Source organism: Bacillus rossius, chromosome 5 (genome assembly GCF_032445375.1).
Source record: "Bacillus rossius redtenbacheri isolate Brsri chromosome 5, Brsri_v3, whole genome shotgun sequence".
Lineage (NCBI taxonomy): Eukaryota > Metazoa > Arthropoda > Insecta > Phasmatodea > Bacillidae > Bacillus > Bacillus rossius.
Window position 1 is genome coordinate 390,935 of NC_086333.1, and position 20,445 is coordinate 411,379.

General features: G+C 38.0%; 1 long non-coding RNA gene across 1 annotated transcript; it reads right to left on the minus strand.

The window, feature by feature from the left end:
* Positions 1-1,310: 1,310 nt before the first annotated feature.
* LOC134531532 (uncharacterized) lies at positions 1,311-5,804 on the minus strand. Its single transcript, XR_010075018.1, has 2 exons — positions 5,486-5,804; positions 1,311-3,550 (listed from the first exon to the last, which is right to left on the minus strand). It is a non-coding gene; the product is annotated as an uncharacterized LOC134531532 (long non-coding RNA).
* Between the last annotated feature and the right edge of the window lie 14,641 nt (positions 5,805-20,445).

The window sequence follows — 20,445 nt, forward strand, 5'->3', positions numbered from 1 at the left end:
CTATTTTTCCAAACTTGCCTCCATACTTGACACAGCGCAAGACATACAGAAGAAAACTAGAGATGAGTGCAAGTTCATTTTTGAATCAAACACAATACTTGCTGCAGTTATGACCATTTAAATTTAAAATTTCAAAGTAACCAAAATCTCATTTAAAACCATTTACAGTTGATGGCATTTTTACTTTTAATGAAATTTTTTTACCACACAGTACTCAGTGGTTTTCAAGATACCTAATTACTTGATTTTATGCTATAGCATAGCTGTGAATTTTGTGTGTGTGTGTTATGATAGTTTTATTGCATTAAGTCCTACAAAATATTTTTTTCTCTTCATGGCAGGGGAAATTAACTTACCTTTTTTTTATTTCTCCACAATTTTTTGGCTCTTCAGGAACATTGGATCTGCTGTAAAACAATTATGGCAGCAAAGTGCTCTTTCATATCTTTTAAGTAAAACATAAAATTGAAAGAAATACATTTAAGTTTTATTATTAAAGGTATAGAATTGAGAATCGTAACATGAAATTCAGTTGTTCACTTAAAGACTTGACTATAATTGTCTGTTTAAAATTACCTTATTGCAGTATAATTTGCAATGTTTATTAAAACTTGGGCACCAGCACAATTCAGAAGGAAAAAAAAATGATGAAATTCTTTAAAGATTTTGAGTGCATTACAATAGGAATAATAATAATTTTCAAAGTATTTGCTTTTCTATAAAACAAAACCTATTTGAGTTAATTTAATCACTGTTAAGTAAAACTTTAAGGGAATTTTAATTTCAATCTGAAAAATTAATTTACACTGGGCTTAGAAAATCCTATTTTATCACACAATGGTTTACACATACATACACACATCTTTAAAGAATACGCAAATGTAAATGAAGTCAAAACAATCTTCATTGGAATCTGTAATAGATCCAGTAGTTCGTAAAAGAAGGGATCATCTTAAAAACTGTAGGTAAGTGTGATTAAAAAAAAATCATCTTGTGTTTTTATTAACTACTCAATTACCACCTCTGATTTGTTACTAATTGGAATACATTAGTTTTTGGCAATAATTTAAGTTATATCAGAAGCATAAAACAATGTATGAAACTAGGTAAACAGTGTACTATTATATTATTTTTTATTTATTTATTTGTATTCCATTGAGCCTTCTTTTTGGTAGAAACCATAAGGCTATGGAGCATGTCATTTACATATTTACAGTTATACATATACATACAGTTTTACATGTACACAGTTTTAAATACACATACATACTTAGTTTTACATACATATAACTTTGAAGTAAAACAAATAGTTATAAAAATTTTTCAGACTATTTATTGTTAGAAATATATAGCAAAATAATAATCATGTTTGAACATTCTTGTTTACAGAACATTGATAACAAAAATTCTGTCAATATTGCTCGCTTAGAGCCACAAAGTGCCAGCTCCCCAAGCATCACAAAAAACGAAAATGTGTGGCAGTGGCTAATATCAAGGTCTCTTGATAATGGTTTGGGCAGAAAAACAGAAAACGATGCTTCACTGACATATTTCTACTACCGAAAATCTGAGCAGAACAATGCAGATTTGTTAATTAAAGTTGTTTGGGAACGTGACAGTGCTCAGCCAAGTTTGTACATTTGCAATTGTAAAATAAATATGAGGAGGTTAAATTTTAACTATGTCCATACTACAGACAGCATTTTGTTACTTCTCAGAAAGTTGGAAATAATAGAGTTTTGCAAAGGGGTACATATCAAAGAAATAACCAGCATGAACTCACCTCAAGTGTCATTAAAAATATTAAGTAATGCAACAATATGCAATGGAATTTTGTTTAGTCCAAAATGTTGCTTTGTTTCAAATGAAGTTTTCCTACACTGCAAATGCTTCAAAACACGACTAATAAGTAAATCTAAAGTTCCACGAAGATGCTTTCTAACTAGAAATGTGAAGCGTTCGGTACTAAAAGAAAGATCTGCCATTACAATGATAAAACACTTACAAGTAAAAAACAAACAGCTTTCTACTACTGCTTTACAAGAGGCCATAAACAATTTGCCAGAAAAACAGCAAGAAGCTGTAAAACAGTGCTTTCATTCCTGTACGTTGCAGAAAAATTCTTTTAGTAAGAAATGGATACTGGAATGTATTCTTAAGCGATGTAAGAGCCCTTCTTTGTACAAGCATATTCAAGAACAAAAAATTCTTTTTGTTCCCACAGTACGCACTATCAACACACACATCCGAGGTATAAAGGCAGAATGTGGCATTTCAGATTATATTCTGCAGTGCATTAAATGTAAACTGTAATCCTTGCTTATAAGAAAAGACACTATTGAACATCATGGTGTACTGCCGTTTGACGAAATAAGTTTAACACAACATTTGGATTTAAATTCAGTGTCTGGTACAATCACAGGGTTAGTGGATGTAGGTTCTAATACAACAGACACACAGTTCTCTCAGTATGCTGACCATGGTTTGGTCCTATTCTTTCGGCCATTTATTTGTAACTGGGGCCAGGTTGTTGGTCTGTATCTCACCAAAAATGCAGCCCCTGGCAATGTCCTTACAAATTTGGTTCTGGATGCTATTGCGAAACTAGATGCAGCTGGTCTGTTTGTAGACTGCGTAGTGTGTGATGGAGCAACAACAAACCGTTCAATGTGGAAAAAGTTTGGTATTGGCATAAAATATGAGAAGAACGTTTGTAATTCAGTTACCCACCCATGTAGTGACACAGGCGACAGAAAGTTATATTTCATTTCTGATGGTCCACACTTGTATAAGAAACAGATGGCTTAAATCACGTGTATTTAAGGTTAGTTTTCAAATGTAAAAAAAAAAATTGCTGACATTTCAATATGATTATTTGATTGTTAAAATCTGTTACGGAATTTGTTTCATTTAAGATCGGGATGGAAGCAGCATGCATGAACCACTTGGAACTTCTATTGAAGTATGACAGTAAAGCGGCAGGCCTAAGAATGGCCCCAAATTTAACATATAAACATGTGCAGCCAAAAAATTTCCAGAAAATGAGTGTTACTCTCATGAAGCAGGTAACTAAAAATTGCTGTACAAATTATGTAATTTCCATAATGCAGTTATTCATAATAAAATTTCCACACATCAAAATTTAAGCGATAATGGTACTTGTCATTGTTTTCTTTACCGACTAACTACCAGAGGCACTAATGAATTTATGAACACAATTTTCTTTTGCTTCCAAGAGCATTTTTGGGAATGAAATGGGAAATATGGGCTCGGCCAATTTATTCACATCCTGTGCACACAACACATTAAAAATTATTTTGTAAATTAAATATATATACTTGTTTTATTAAATAAGTACACAAAAATAATTTTATAGACTATTCATAAACTGCACTTAACAAAAATAAAGATTTTCCTGTATTGAAACATTAAAAATACTTAATGATTCTTTATTTCTTATGTAGACACTTCTTGGTTTCTTGGAGTATATTGACACGTGGGAATTATCCACCAAATATCAGCCAGAATTGTTTCTTTCACCATCAACAGCCTGTGGAATAAGAGTAATGATAACATCAATCATTGAGTTGTCACATACACTTAATTCTATTGGCTTTCGTTACCTTCTCACATCAAAGGTCAACCAAAACATATTGGAGGTATGTATTATTTAAAAAAAAAACATTCATTGCTGACTTTTTAAAGCAAATAATAGCTAATTAACTAATCCTTATGTGATGTCTATAGGAAAAGTTCAATATTGCAATTGGAATTTAATTTTTTTGCCTTATAAAATTTTCAATAACTATTTTTGAGACCCCAGAAAAAAATGTTATGAAATGCAGGAAAGTAATCAGTGTTGAAAATGAAAAATAGGGACAAATTTATGGACATATCAATTGTAGCATTCCCTGCCTCTGAGCACCTGGTGACGACAGAGAGGGCAGGAGCAAGAGACACTACATGCCAAGGGACAAATTAATTCTAGTGCAGGCTTAGTAATACAAATACACATATTATTTCACTGATTTTTCCAGCACAATTTGATATATTTAAAAACAATCAGCTAGTAATTTTAAAACGTGATAGTTACAATTGCTTATATTACTTCTCTAAAACATGTGTTTTGACTTCAGTGAAATTCCATTGAAACACAAAAAATACAGCTTTGGTACTTCATTATAAAAGTTCACAATTTTAAAGCATACTACATGGATATAGAATTATATGTTTCAATTAAGTGTGGTACTTTGCAATGAGATTTCAATTTAATAAACAAATAATTAAATTGAGGCCATCACTTACAGCATAATAAATAAGTAAATTAAATATAAAAAAATCCAACTTAAAACCTTTACACATATCTACATGGTGTATTCTCCACTCTTATGAAGGCAACCATGTGGTTGAAAATTTGAATTATTTTGTTTGTCCCGTTTCCATTTTAATAACTAATAGTTCTGCAACATACACATAAAACTAACCTAACCAATCATTCACTCCATTTCACAGTAATTTTAATGTAGCTAACCTAACGTTTCTACATGTTAAAACAGTATACTACAATAACATAATTTTTAAAAAATATGTCAAGAATTTTGATACTGTGTAAATGGTTGGTTAGGTTTTTAGTAAGCTGCGTTTAAAATACTTAAATAGTGGGTGTGGACAGTTGGTTAGGTTGGTTACATTACAACGATTGAGATATTAAAATAGTCAGTTGAGTTAGGCTAACTACAAAAAAAAATAGTAAAATCGTTTAGTTAAGAACCGCCCCTTTAAACTACACATCAAATGGCATTGATCTAATTATTTAATTTTTTTAATTGAATATATTTTCCATCCTGCTTCACATAGTGCTTGAAGATTAAGCACAAAAGGAACAACCATTTACCTACCACATTTTATCCCTATTTCAAATTTCTAAACAAGCACAAATGCTGCAAGTAGATGGGTGCACCATACAAGCTCACTACACCCATAGTTTTGAAAACCAAATTTCACAGTGAAGCGATGAAAAGTTGAAAAAACAATTATTTTTCTCTTAAATATCTTAGTAAATCACCAACGTTTTGTGTCCGTAAATTTTAAATTCGGACTTGCTGTAACTGATAATGGAATATGGTATGTAAATTGTATTAGTGGCATGAATCAAAATTACGTTAAGCTTGGAAAGACTGTCGCATATCCCGAGAAATCAGTCGAATAATAACCAAGTGAAAGGTTGTTTATGTTATGCTTGCTATATTAACAAGTAAATCTGTAATTGAAGTACAAAGCTTACCTGCAGGTAAACTGAAGTAAGGTAAAGTGAGGTCATGACCTCAACTTCACTTTAGTTATTATTCGCCTAATTTCCATTAATCCGAGAATCAACAACGTTCACAAACTAAATAGTATAGATACTGTGATATCAAACCGATAAAAACACAAACAAGCACATCTTTTTTCATCCAGACATAACTTACCTCAAATATTTGCTTACCTTCATAATATGCAGATTGCTCGCGGCGAAACATAAACGCAGTATAGCTTTTATTTACGTACCCAAAAGGCACAAAGTTGTGAAATTTACATGTTCTTAACGGAAGACTTGTTCAATATAATTCTTGCAAACAAAAAGCACATAACTAAATACCATACCGACTATTTTATTTGACTTCAATGCGGTTCTCTCACGTTCACCCTCATGGCAGTGTGTAAAATGTTACCCTTTCGCTACGCCAGCGCACCTAGCGGCAGAATTTTTCCCTGTGCCAAACTCGCCCATAAGAAAACCCGTTTTCTTCCTAACCTGTAGTAGAATTAACCTTACCATTGCTTAAAAAGGAAAACCGCTAAATCCAAAGAATAAAAAATAATGCAGATGTAGCACTTTGCTGTCAAACGTAGAGCATTTTTTTCCCCCACAACAAGAAAAAGGACATATGTTTATGTGTAAATCAACTATTTGGCTATTTAGATTAACGACTGAATAGAAACTATTCGCAAGAAAAGTAGACTAAAGAAATCATCTTTATAAATTCATTAAAAAATATTCTAGTATAAATTTTCATAATTATAGCGAGAAAAAATATTGTGTTTTGTTTTTATTTTTTCGTCGACAAAACAACTCGAACACTCAGTTTATTATGGCATTTTCGTCAGACAAGTGTCTCAAATATATTTATTTATTTATTTATTTTCTTAGCACCCAATAGACTTGACGCCAACCGCCGGTGCTCCCTCTGGTCGACAAAGGTCGTTATGCCACAACAACACTTGCTCCTAAGTGCATCGAACACGCCCGAGCGTGATGTCCGCCGAGTGTGTGAAAGTGCGCCGCGACGAACACCAAAGCGACGTCAGCGCCCGGCTGGGTGTGGCAATGCGCCTAATTAATTATATAATTATTTTGTCAAATTAAAACAACTAAATTAATAACAATTTAAAAGAGGATTAATGTAAGGGAAATTATGTCTAATGATTTTATAAGCATATATTTTGTAACTTGTCTTTAAGTCCAAAACTGGCTGGGTCGGTTTTCCCGCGTTTCACGTGGTTAGGCGCGAGGCCGCAGGGTGGTCTCCCGCTCAGTTACCGTCTGGAGCTCGAAGGGGTCGGGCGCTCCGCGAACGTCGGGTCATCAACTTCAGCATCTCTTCAACATTTCAGCAATAGTGTAAGTTTTGTAAATCTTTTAATCAGCTCGGCGCCGACCCCAACCCAGTCGCACGATATTTCGTGTGACTCTTAACTTATTAAATTCTTCCCATCAGGGAACTTTATTTTCATACGTAATTCCATGTCCAGTTTAAGGACCGCGTAGTAGTGGTACGCAATTTTCGGCTCATTAGCCAATTAATCGTCATCGTCGTAGATCCTCCGTAATAAGTGTTGAGAATAATACTGACTAACATTCGCCTTTTAATTATCATCATTCTAAACGTGTAATGTGTAACGTGTGTTTTATCTAAATAACTTTCATTTCCAAGGGACTTTTACGTGTACGTCTCCAGCTGGCGTGTCCGCGTAATTTCAGAGACGTTAATATTTTGTAGCAGGCTAGACTGCAAACAATCCTGAACATAGGAACTTTTCTACGTATTTACCGGCCAGCCTAAGTTGTGGCAACACCAGTTTCGTGTTTATCTGCTAAACCTTTCATAGGGACGAGAATCCACTGTTTCAGCTTATCGATATAACTTTGCAATCTATCTTGGTCGCGCGCGCCGTTACGTACAGGGATACGCGTGTCACAGCGGTCTGACAACAGACGCGGCCAGTATCCGGACGAATGAGTGTATCAATACTGAATAAAGTGCAGTGTCCTGTAACTCGTTTACCATTCATTTACAAGGCGTCCTGGGTGGCCTGAACAGCCCAGGTAATTTCCGAACCGAGACGCGCTCCTGCCTGCAGCCACGAGGCCGAACCCCCGTTAAAACCCCTGAGATCTTTTACAATGTTAATATTTAATTAAAAAACTAAAACAGGCAGCGGGAGTGGCGTCAGACTCAGTTGATGAGCAGTGGCTCTCTGAATATAGTGCTTGTCAACATGGTTACACAATTTATGAAATACATGTAGTTTATGATTACATACACTATTTCTAATATATGTACAATATATACATTAGCTAGGTAGCATTACAGTTATATTACAAATTTTTAATAATGGATATAGCTACTGTTAAACAATTAAAATAAGTATTAATGAGCAGAGTTTGTTGAACATTAAAATAATTATCAGATCAATCTGTCCATTAATCACTGTAGTTCACATCATAGTTAAAATTCACTCACTTGCATTATTATATACACTATGAATTATCTATACCGTCACTATTATTTAACTTTACATTCATGCAATTATTGTTCACATAACACTTCATAGAGCAGACTAGAGTAATGGTTACGAGCTAAACACATTAATTTAAGTAGAAAATGTAATGTTGTACTTGCAAAGGCTCAGTGATTCAAGATATATTCTTCAATTTCTTGTACACTATATAGATACTGGTTTTCAAAAATTCATTTTATTTTATTGTTAAATTTATGTATATCAGTTTCAGAAGTAACTTTTTTAGGTAAATTGTTGTACATTTTCAGACCATAGTGAAATAGACTTTTTCTAAAGAGTGAGCTGTTATGTTGAGTTATCCTCAACTTGTATGCATTTCTTGTTGTGTGTATGTATGTCTTCATTTTTATTATAGTTATTCAGATTTTGTTTAATCAATTTGAGTGCTTGAATGGCGTATTCTGTGTAGAATGTTTTAATTTGAAGAGTTTTAAAGTAGAGTCTAAAGGAAGTTCTACAATTAATCCCAGAGAGAATATGTATTGCTTTTTTTGTAATTGGAAAATCTTATAACTGTTTGTAGAATTTCCCCAGAATTCGATACCATATATCATCACAGAATGAAAATATGCAAAATATGTCATTCTTAATGTTTTAGGATCCAAAATCAACCGTAAGGCTCTCTGTAAATAGCAGATAGAGGATAGTTTTCCTTCAAGTTTTTTTTATGTGTCCAGACCAAGATAGTCTTCGATCCAAATTTAATCCTAGGAACTTTACTGCAATTGCTTCTTCGATTGGCTTAGAGTTATATGTTTGCATGGATTTTTCTTGGGATTTGTTTAGTTTGTAAAACTGTATAAATTGTGTTTTATCTACATTGAGTATTAATCTATTAATACAAAACTATTTTTCTAATGTTAATAACACAGTTTCTGAAATTTGCCTAAGTGTGGTTCTATTACTTTCTCTTAATATGATACTAGTGTCATCTGCAAACAAAGTTTAATTCCCTAATTTAATATTATCTGGCAGATCTTTTTTATGTAGATAAGGAATAGAAGTGGTCTTAATATACTTCCTTGAATGACCCCAATCTTTATAAATTCCAAGTTTGATAGAGTTATTGTACCATTATTGTTTATTTCTACGATTTGCCTTCTGTTACTAAGATAGGACTTGAAAAGATTTAGGGCCATGTCTTTAATACCTATATTACTAAGTTTTTGCAAAAGTATAATATGGTGGACAAGATCAAAGGCCTTTGAAAGGTCACAAAATATGCCATAGGCTTGTTCACCTTGATCGAGAGCTTCTATTGTTGACTTTGTCAGTTGAAAAACTACAGTCATTGTAGATTTGTTTTTTTGAAATCCATTGTGTTCTTTGCAAATTAATTTGTTATTTTCTAGGCATTGAGTTAGTCGGTTACATAGTATCCGTTCAAAAAATTTTGAAAAAACTGGTAGTATGCTAATAGGTCTATAGTTTTCTAATTTATATTTATCTCCCTTTTTAAATATTGGTAATACTTTAGCAACTTTAAGCCTATCAGGAAAGCATCCTTGTTCAAAAGATTGATTTATTATAATTTTGAGAGGTTGTAGTATATATTTACCACAGGATTTAATTGAAGAAATTGACAAACCATGTATATCAAGCATTTTCTTGTTTTTAAGACTAAATATTATTTTATTTATTTCCTTTTCAGTTGTTGGGTACAAAATAAATTGATACTTAGGCTTATGTAATCCATTGAGTTGATAATGTGTATTTGGTGCCAGGTTATCTGAATTTAATTTGGAGCTAATGTTCACATAATGTTTATTAAATGTACATGCGATTTCCTTGAAGGATGCGATAAGTTTATCATCAATTTTTTTTTTTTTTTTATATTCTGAGTATTTTCCAAATTTCTATTCCCGATAGCTTTGTTAACTATTTTCCATACTTCCTCTGGTTTATTTAGGCATTTTTTAATCTTTTCACTAGTATACTTTTTTTTTAGCAGCTTTCACTACCTTATGATATGTTATCTTATATTTATTGTAATACTCAGTAGATTTTGGATCTATTGTTACTTTATTTGTTTTATTCAATTGTTTGAGTTTTTTGCTAGAAATAATAATTCCTTGGCTAATCCACTCAGGTCTCATTGCTGGGCATCTGTAATTTGATTTCTGTTTAATAGTAAGTGGAAAAGATTCTTCGAAGTACCTGCAATAAAAAGGTTTTTAAGAATATATTGTAGTTTGTATTTATATGATTTGTATTATTAATTTCCTGCCAGTTCTGATAAGATATCTTATGTTTAAAGTTATTGTAGTTTTCAAACGTGTAATTTCTTATGTTTTTCAAGGTTGCTTTTGTTTAGGAATACTATTGCTGTTGTTTTCGAAAATGACTTTAGTTAGTTGAGCATGATGGTCTGTTAAACCTGTATCTACATTAGTTACTGTTAATTTCATTGACGTCGTACCGACCATGGCCTTTAAGCCCGTGCTCCGCACCGCCAGTACCGTATCCCGTTTTCGGAGCGCGCCCCTTGCCCAGGCGGATTGTCAGGCGAGCGCCTCGGGCGTGACCCCAATAGACAACAAACCAAATTAACAGTCACCGCGGCCACTGGCCTTAATTAAAATGCCCGTGACTATGATCAAATCGGAATAGGAGAAGTCCCTCTAAAACAATTCACAGTGGGACAACATGGTAGTAAATTTACAGTCGCCAACTTGATGTCACATTTTAAATAATTAAATACATTAAAACTATTGTTAAGCCTTAAGCACCCAATTACCAGGTGCTACATTTTAATTGGGCACCTGGAACATGTTTTAACTGGTAATATAGTAAATTAAATTAATATAAGTTTTTTGACGCCGACTCACAAAGAAGAGAAAGTTTCTCTTCCTTGCGAGGCGGCCATGTCCGGCAGTCTCGAACCAATCCGCGCCGGGAACAGACGTGTGTCCGTGGGCAGCATCCAAGTTTCTTTCATTTTATTACTTTTTATTCTGTACTAAATCTTTAAATTTAAAACCTTTTGTTAATTCACCGCTGCCCACGTCGACTCGGCGCGTATTTTGCGGAGCCGGGCCTATCCCGACCGTCTTCAGTGTGATACCGCGATACGTATCGTAGCACAAAACGTACGGTACTGGCCGACTCCAGCGAAAGTGTTTCTACTTAAGGACGCCGTGCATATGCCTGCCGGCTGCACACACGTAAGTGTTTAGCCGAATTTAGGAGCCCGCTCATAGAGCACCCCCTGCACCCGTTAATGTTCGGCGCTGGCCGTCTCCAGCGAGCATCGACCCGCGTCCCGCGAGACTGCCGCGGTAACCATTAATGTCGCGTAGCGTTATGTTTTTTCTGTGTTAATCGTGTAACGGCTAGACGTCGCCAAGTGTTGGTGAGAGTGTTTTGTAGCGGGACTAGATTAAAGGTAATTCTCACCAACTCGTGTATACTAATTTTCCGGAGTCTCCCGTCCTCCACACGGCCGAGCGGCCTTCACAGTCAAGAGAGAACCATTCAGGGTAGATTCAAGCCGTGTACCTGGCGGGGCACGCGGGGGCAGAGTACCCACGACCCAACATCAACGGCCTAGCAGCCCGCTAGCCTGGCGCCCCTCCGGACAACAAGAGCACCACGACGCCCGTAGCGCCCGTCAGGTACCGCCCGGGCCTTTCACATAGGTCGGGTGACGGCATCATGTTACAGTGGCTAATTACATGCAGTGGCTTTATTTGTTGTATAATGTGTGTATCCCTTAATTTTATTTTCTAAATTGAAGATATTAAGTATATTTGTTAATTGCTGTTTTTCTTTGCTATCCACACTGAAGTCTATGTTAAGATTTCCACACAGGATAATGTGTTTCTTTATTTTATTTGTATACACTTGAGTTAGAAATTGCGGGCGACTGAATTGTTTCGACCCGGCGTAGTGACTATTCCGGATTCCCTAAGTAAAAGAACGGATTTCCATCAGTGGCGTCTCGTCAGGGCAAGCAAGGCAAGCAGTGCTTGCCCAGGCAGTTTCCAGACATTGTATTTTTTAAATAAATATTTTATTCAGAAAAGTATTTTACTTTGACTCGTGCAGTTAGGTGTATGTATTTTTTGCACTATCTTCTTGGGACCCAATACTGTGCGCTGCACGCTATAAGAAAAGAACTCGTTGACACACAAAACATGCTGTTTTAGAAGCGTTGCTAGGTTTAGAAGCGCTGGTAGGACCGCTTTCAGCAGGAAGGCTGCCGCAATAGTTTCCTTTCGGAAGGGGGGTGGCATGGTACAAAGGTTCGAGGAGGGGATTGGCTGTAAAAATACGTGGTAGAAGCTACGAAGGTAACGCTTTCTTGCCGAACTGAAGCGAACATGGCCAAAGCAGACCGTGGAATTCTTCCGCCGACTGCTTCGACTATGTCCGCTACAGTTCGGCACGGCAGGTGGCGAGGTGGCGTTTCAGGAATGGTATTATTGACATGCCAGTTTCTTGGTAACGTACCAGTTAACAGAGTTTCTGATCACGTATGAAGATAATTTCTTTTGTGTTGGTACGAAAAATACCAATATTTAATTTTTACTATTCTAGTAATTTTTACTGTTCTATTTTTATGAGGTTATTCTATTTATTTTAAGTACTTATTTTTCTATGTGATGTCTGTTTATATATTTTGTAACAGATATCGATGATACTACACTCCCACTTGCCGTCGTCCGGAGTCTCAGGCTCGAGTCCCGGTGCGGTTCCTAGCGGGAGTGGCTGTTGCGAATGTAATGAGTCCGGGTGGGCGCCAGACTAGTTCTGGTGCTAGTCGGTAGTTGGGTCGTGGGGTCGATTGCCCTGCGTGGCCCACTAGGACCGTCGGCGGTGTTACGTGGGTCTGAGAGATTCCCTACTCGGCGGTGGTTGGGGATAGCAGGTTTAAAGAAGCTTACGCTGGAGTGAGTAATAAATGACGTGTGTCATTTATTCAGTCGACAGTGGCTCTGGTGTAACGTTGTCGGTTACACGCCACGTCGTACAATAGGTGACGTTACAAGAAACAAATTACACAATTACACTCAACTGAGTCTGAGAGTTACTGAATTACCGTAGCACAAGTTTACAAAAGGAATGTTACACGAGGTTGCGTTGCACAAGTTTACAAAAGAATGTTACACGAGGGTGCGTTGCACAAGTTTACAAAAGAAATGTTACACGAGGTTGCGTTGCACAAGTTTATAAAAGAATGTTACAACGTCAGTAGTTGTTCCGTATTATCGTGTCCCTAGGCGTTTCTGAGCCTGACTGCTCAACGAGGGGTGAGGGTGATTGGAGGCGGCCAATCCCGTAAATCTGCATATTGAGGCGGTGCTCGCGTCCACGGCAGTGGAGCGCGGACCGCAGCTAAATTCGCTCAAGAGTTCCCTTACGGGGAGTGTCAGCGCCGGAGCGACTGAGATTAACAAAAGTTCTGTCCTCGGGAGTCGGCCCGTACCAGATAGTGCACCTACCCCGCGGACCAAGTGTGGTGCAGGGGGGGGTGTGATATTTATGCGGCCGGATTAGGTCCTAGACCGAAAAAGCTGGACCGGGTACACACGGAGAGATTATTAAAAAGGTTTTGAAGAATGACTATAGTTACCAGAACTCGGTGTGGACAAAGGATGATGTCTCTCCGTGGAACGTGCGTCCGCCCCGGTCCACAAGTCGCGCTGTACTGGCGTCATGTCATGGCGTCCGGCCGAGGCTCGGTGGCCCTCGCGCCAGGGTTGACCTCATTACGTTAATTTCTGATCTGATAAGTTAATAAGAGAATTTAATGATGTTAAATTCTTATATAAATTATAAAGGCTGAATTAAGGTCATTTGTCCCTTCTATGAATTGAAAGTTATTATATTTAAGAATTATTGTGTTTGAATTTTTTACGTCACACCAGCGACTGTTCGTTTCTTGTCAGATTGTTCTGGTGTGGTTAATGACGCAACACAAGGTTTGAATAATTATGTCATAAGGTCTGATTGATTGATTCAGGCAGAAGGCCGCCAGGGTAACACTCACACGCGTATTTATGTAGTTGCACACGTGAGTGCCCGGGCACTCCTACGTCGCACTTCTGTCAATCGACTTTAAATTACTACGTAATATAGTTTAATAATTAGTGTTTGTTTTTATACGTGGTTGATTGAAGTGACGGTCTGTTTATTTGGGGGAGGCCGGGTTCTACCTTAGTTGTTGGTGGCTCGCCTGACTCGGGTGGGCCATGGCTAGGGGCGCGTTCCGTTAGCGGGGTTGCTACTGGCGGTTGCAGGTCGGGCTTTAGGGTGGCCTTCGGTCGGACGACGTCACACTTAGTATATAAATAATGTAGAGTAGGTATTTTATTTTCATAATAATGTAAGTTGAACATTATTATTTTTCAAAAATAATTTATAATTTAAAAAAAATGTCAATTTTTCTACCTGTGGAATAGTCATTGTTCAGTTAATAAAACTACTTAAATAGCACCCTTTTGTACCTTGAAATCCATATTTTCCCGGGGGAGAGCCACCGGACACCCCCTCCCCCCCCCCCCCCCCTCCCCACCCACCCGGAATAAGTTTAGGGGCGAACGGAGTTGTTGCTTCCCCTCATGAAACCTCACGCCTCGCCACTGATTTCCATCGAATAGAATAGTGACTATTACGTCTACGAAATAAATTCTGAAAGGTGGCCCGGATTTGTACCGACACGGAATAGTGTATATTCCGCACAATCGTAGGAATGACGGAATTGTGTCGAAACGGCGTAGTGACTATTCTGTTTGTTGTTAGCATCTACAAATAGCACACGGAAAAGTGTCGAAAAATTTTAAGTTAAATTCCAGTGACTAACCTGTAAGCCAGAACCATACCGATCCGGAATTCTGCCGAATCTGATATTTTAAAACTAGTTCATATAAAATGACGGTAGAGTGCAGGTTTATCCTGTTTGAGCAATGCTGCCACCTGGCAGCGAAGCTAAAAGCTATGAGTTTGACTTGAAGTTGAAATACTATCCACGGAGTTTTGCAAGGGTCGCAGAGAACATCAAAATTAACGTTTTCATAATAGGATTATAAATGCCATTAACAGAATCTTAGTATCAGGTTTATTTCCACGTAATTTAAATACAAAAAAAAAGTCACATACCTTTAGATGAAATAATAATTGGTTCATAAATAATAAATTGACAGTTAATGTTAAGAAAACCTGCTATACATGATAATATTAAAATATAATTAAACATCAACAAATCTGGATATAAATTTGAACTATTATTAAATCCAAAAAGTACACATACAGCAAAGAAAGTGGGCTTAAATATTGACTGTACTTTATTTAAATCATGGTTCTGTACATGTTGTATACAAAAAGCTAAAATAGTCCCTGTACCCGTACTTATATTTTAAAACATATATAATTTTTTTTAGTTAAATTCATATTTTTTAAATTTTGAAATGCTCTTTCATTGGTTGTCATTTGTAACGTTTCCGTGCATTGTGGAAGCAGCAGATGCGACAATGAAATGTCAGGGAGATCATTCTCCGTTTACGTTTTCGGTGTCTCCGTTTCCGTGCCATTGTAGAACGGGCCTGAGAGTGCATTTCAAGATTAATAAAAAAAAAAATGAAATCTAAGTACGGGCAGAATTTGCAAATATATAAAATTAACGTCAAATTAAAAAAGAACACCAAAAATGTTAGTTTTTCAAACAAATGTTAACGTATTTAGAACATAAACAAACATGGCTACCACCACATTAAAATACTCGGCGTCTATTGGTCGCCCGGAGCAACGTAAACGGAAGAGCTCAGCATTGCCGAGCTAATCCGTGCGGGTCCATCTCCATCTGCGTGCCATTGTGGAAACTCTGTTCCGTGAGATCCGTCTCCGTTTACGTGATCCGTCTCCGTTTCCGTGCCATTGTAGAACAGGCCTTAAAAAGAACCGTATCATTATGTTTTTTACAACTGACTTTCTGAATTATGAACATGACTTTTGTAGCCTTATTTTGGATGTCAGGTGCCACAGGAATGAAATTTATTAGGAAATGTGAATTGCAATCGTTAGAGTTAATACATTTTTCGCAGTTGAAGCTTTGTTTGCATTAACATTATTTCTTAAATCACGCCTTATATGAGCCGTGAGCCGGCTGATGTAAGCAATTTAGCCTTGCGTACATCTTGGATACAACTATTTCTTAGAACATGCTAGGATTCAAAAACTGTATTTGACACTTCATCGTCGCGTTTAATAGCTCCCTTATATTTTCTGAAAGCAAGTATCCCCTCGAGCCATCAATAACAAGATGCCGGTGTCATCTGTGCAGACGGAGGACGCGCCACACGCCGGGTTTATAAGAATAACTAGACCACTTTGTTAAGCAAATCAGTTTGATCAAAAATTTTGATATTTCTGTAGCTAGAAACTTAGGTGCGCGAATGGAAAAGCATGGTAAATAAATTGTGGCGTGATAGACCCGGTGCAGGGAGACACCCATGGCACACAACTTTGTTAGAATTAGAGGTGATGATTAGGTCAAGCCACTAACTACCCAGATAGTAAAATAGACTTGAATCGAGCTTGAATCAAGCTTGCCATGAGTCATGACAAGCCTACAAGCTTTAATCAAGCTTGCCATGGCAAGTGTGTTAGCTTGATTCAAGCTAACTAGTTTACATTTGACAAGCTTGCAGCAGCAAGCCTGCCATGATAAGCTTGCAGCAAGCTTGCCATAATGTGATTGAATCAAGCTTTCAGCAGGCTTGCCGCGATAAGCTTGCAGCTGGTTGCCATGACAAGCTTGCAGCAGGCTTGCCTTGACAAAATTGCAGCTGGCTTATCATGACAAGCTTGCAGCAAGCTTGCCGCGACAAGCTTGTAGCTGGTTTGCCATGACATGTTTGCTGCTGGTTTGCCATGACAAGCTTGCATTAGGTTTGCCATGACAAGCTTGCAGCAGGCTTGCCGCGACAAGTTTGCAGCTGGTTTGCCATGACATGTTTGCTGCTGGTTTGCCATGACAAGCTTGCAGCTGGTTTGCCGTGACAAGCTTGCAGCAGGCTAGCCGCGACAAGCTTGCAGCTGGTTTGCCATGACATGTTTGCTGCTGGTTTGCCATGACAAGCTTGCAGCTGGTTTGCCGTGACAAGCTTGCAGCAGGCTAGCCGCGACAAGCTTGCAGCTGGTTTGCCATGACATGTTTGCTGCTGGTTTGCCATGACAAGCTTGCAGCTGGTTTTACATGACAAGCTTGCAGCTGGTTTGCCGTGACAAGCTTGCATTAGGTTTGCCATGACAAGTTTGCAGCTGGTTTGCCGTGACAAGCTTGCATTAGGTTTGCCATGACAAGCTTGCAGCAGGCTTGCCGCGACAAGCTTTCAGCTGGTTTGCCATGACATGTTTGCTGCTGGTTTGCCGTGACAAGCTTGCAGCTGGTTTGCCGTGACAAGCTTGCAGCTGGTTTGCCGTGACAAGCTTGCAGCAGGCTTGCCGCGACAAGCTTGCAGCTGGTTTACCATGACATGTTTGCTGCTGGTTTGCTGTGACAAGCTTGCAGCTGGTTTGCCGTGACAAGTTTGCAGCTGGTTTGCCGTGACAAGCTTGCAGCAGGCTTGCCTTGACAAGCTTGCATTAAGTTTGCCATGACAAGCTTGCAGCAGGCTTATTGCCCTGACAAGCTCGCAGCTGGTTTGCCATGACCAGCTTGCAGCAAACTTACCATGCCAAGCTGTCTATGGCTTGCCACTAGATGTCATGAGATGCTTGCTATGCAGCAAGCTAGTAGTGATGTGCTTGCAACAAGCTTAAAACAAGTGTGCTTTCATATGCTTGTAGTAAGTCTGATTGAAATTATTATACTATCAAATTGGTTTTGCTGCAAATTTGCAGAAAATTTCAAGACTTCCATTTGTTGTCTGAAGAGTAAAATAAATTTTGTACAATCAGTGCAACACTGCTGCTGATACAGGCGGAAGAACACATAATGCTTATATTGTTCTGTCAATAATCATTATTGTACATCATTCTACAAAAAGCCAGCTGCAAGTAGGTAGAGTTGACTATGCTTAATAAAATAACATACAGAAAGTTTACCGCTGTATACCTTGTGCGTATCACCGAAAATTTGCATTTAAGTCCTAGATGACAGCGACTTACAACAGTCCATTAAAATGCTACCCATTTGTACAGTTTTTAATTTAGACTGTCCATAATATTGTGACGTGACTCCGTCAGACGTCCTGCATACACCTATACACAAAACAATAAATGACCTATAACACTGGGGGGGGGGAGGTAGTACTGTAGCTCATAGGTAGGCAGGGTACTCGAGATAAAGTCTTATCCCTATACAGGAAGTGTAGGGTATAATTTATGCACTGAAAGAGACATGATTAGTTCATTCAAGCACAGATTTTATTTACTAATCCAAATATGAGAAGCACAATAAACAAACTCTGAGAAATTAAACAAAAAAAAAGGTTAACAGAAGAATTCATAAATAATAATTTATCACGTAGATTCACGAATAAATAAATACCTTAAATACATATTAAAGTGACGTCCGCCGGCAAACAATTATCACTACAACATGGCGGTTCTCTCGTCATCGCGGCTTCGCGGAAGAATAGTATACTTCCCCGTTACCACTACCTACATGCTTATAACCAGACGTCGATTTTTCCAAAATCAAATAATAAATAATAGAGGTGGAACAATACTACATTATTACTTAAAAGATTAAGACGAAGATCGTCCAAGAAAGGATCGTTGCGAACGAGCCATGGCCAACCACTTACCCTACTGACTTGAGGCGAAGCAAAGTTGTTTCAAACCGACGTGGACCCGGCTCCCAGAGGGGTCCCCAGGCAAAAAGCCTCGGCCCCTCCCTGGAAGGAGGTTTTAACTACAAAACTAGGCCATGCCGGAAAAACAAAAAAAAAAACACGAACACCGGGAAAACTTATCCACAAGGCAACTCGCGGTCCCCTCCCTTCCCACAAGGAAAAAAAATGAAAAACAAGTGAAGACAGCTATTCCTTCTGCGCAGGCGCGAGCGAGTTTCCCCCTCTCCCTCTTGCGCTGCTCGATTATTAATTTTCCGTCTACGTTTCCAAACTTGGACGCAAGATGGCATCACTAATCAGGACAGAGTCCTCGAAACGAGAACACAAAAGCCTCGCGCGACAAACAAGAGACTAGCGTAGCGCAGCAGGTTTTTCTGGAACGGCGTGTTGCAACCTCTCAGCAGGCCCTGGCCAGCGACCCACGAGAATTAGCAACCCACGCAGCCTCGCAAAAGCCCGCGGCGCTTGCAAACTTCTATCGCAGTAACCTATATTCCAATACCTGCGTGTCGAAATCAACCGGCCGAGCCTGGAAACGTGCACGTACACCAACACGTTAACAAAAGTAAACTAAATTTAAGAAAAAAAAAAGTAATGAAATTTTCAGACCGTGACATTACCCCGGTCTGCAAGGGCTTGTGCCCCACAAGCCATAAAAATTCCTAACAATGAACAAAACCAAGGGGCAAAAATTTATAAGTTAAATGCCTACTCGAACAAGACAGCGCACGAAGGTTAGGTTTTACCACAACAATTAATTCCAAAGTCTAAACTGAAAAAGTTAAACCAATACAAAATACAAAATAGCCCAGGAAAGAATTCTTTCCTGTAAGAATCGATGGTGGCTGGCACATCGTAAAACTACTCGTACGACATACAACTAGGAGAGGCATGAACCGTGGACAGATCAGCCCTAGTTGAAGCTGGAGAGAAGAGTCCTTGAAGTGTGATCTGCAGCTCACACCCAGGATCCAGCCTTCAGAGCAGTTCTGCCCTCAGCCTGCCTTCCTCGCAGCATGTCATCGGGGATGTCTCCCCAGTGAAACTGAACAAACATTTCAACACCAGTATCAAAATCTCACCAAAGAACATACACGACACTGTCAAGCCTATTTAAACCAGTTAATTAGGGGGGGGGGGGGGGGGGGGTTATTTTTAACGTCATATCAAAACATTATGTTAATACAAGGTTGATAACAAACAAAAGTTAAGTATTCCATTAAGTAAAACTGTGAAGTGACCCTATTGAATAATTAGCAAACAATGTTTACATTTTATAAAGTGACTGATTAACACAAAAAGATCCACCCTACATTTAATCTTTATCAGTTCCATAAACAGCATAACTAACCAAGGATGAGTCCAGGGGCATGTTATTCTCTAACAACAACAACAAGGATGATCATAAATATGTCAATAAAATGAAACAAACACAGCTAAATTAAAATGGGAGCTTGACCTCCAAGAGAAAAGGAATGAACTATACAAGTCAGGAAAACAAAGGATAAACATCAGGAAAGGAACCTGAAATGTCCATAGGGTTAGGTGAAGTCCAAGGTCTTCATAACACGCCTCTGCAGCTACTAGCTACAGAACAGAAAAAAAAAAAAAAATAGCATTGTCACTGGTTGGCCGAGAGTAACTGATTTCTTCGTTCGGCACAAGCCCAGATAGCAAAATAAGCTTGATTCAAACTTGAATCAAGCTTGCCGTGTCAAGCCTGCAAGCTTGAATCAAGCTTGCCACGACAAGTGTGTTAGCTTGAATCAAGCTTGATTCAAGCTAAGCTAGTTTACACTTGACA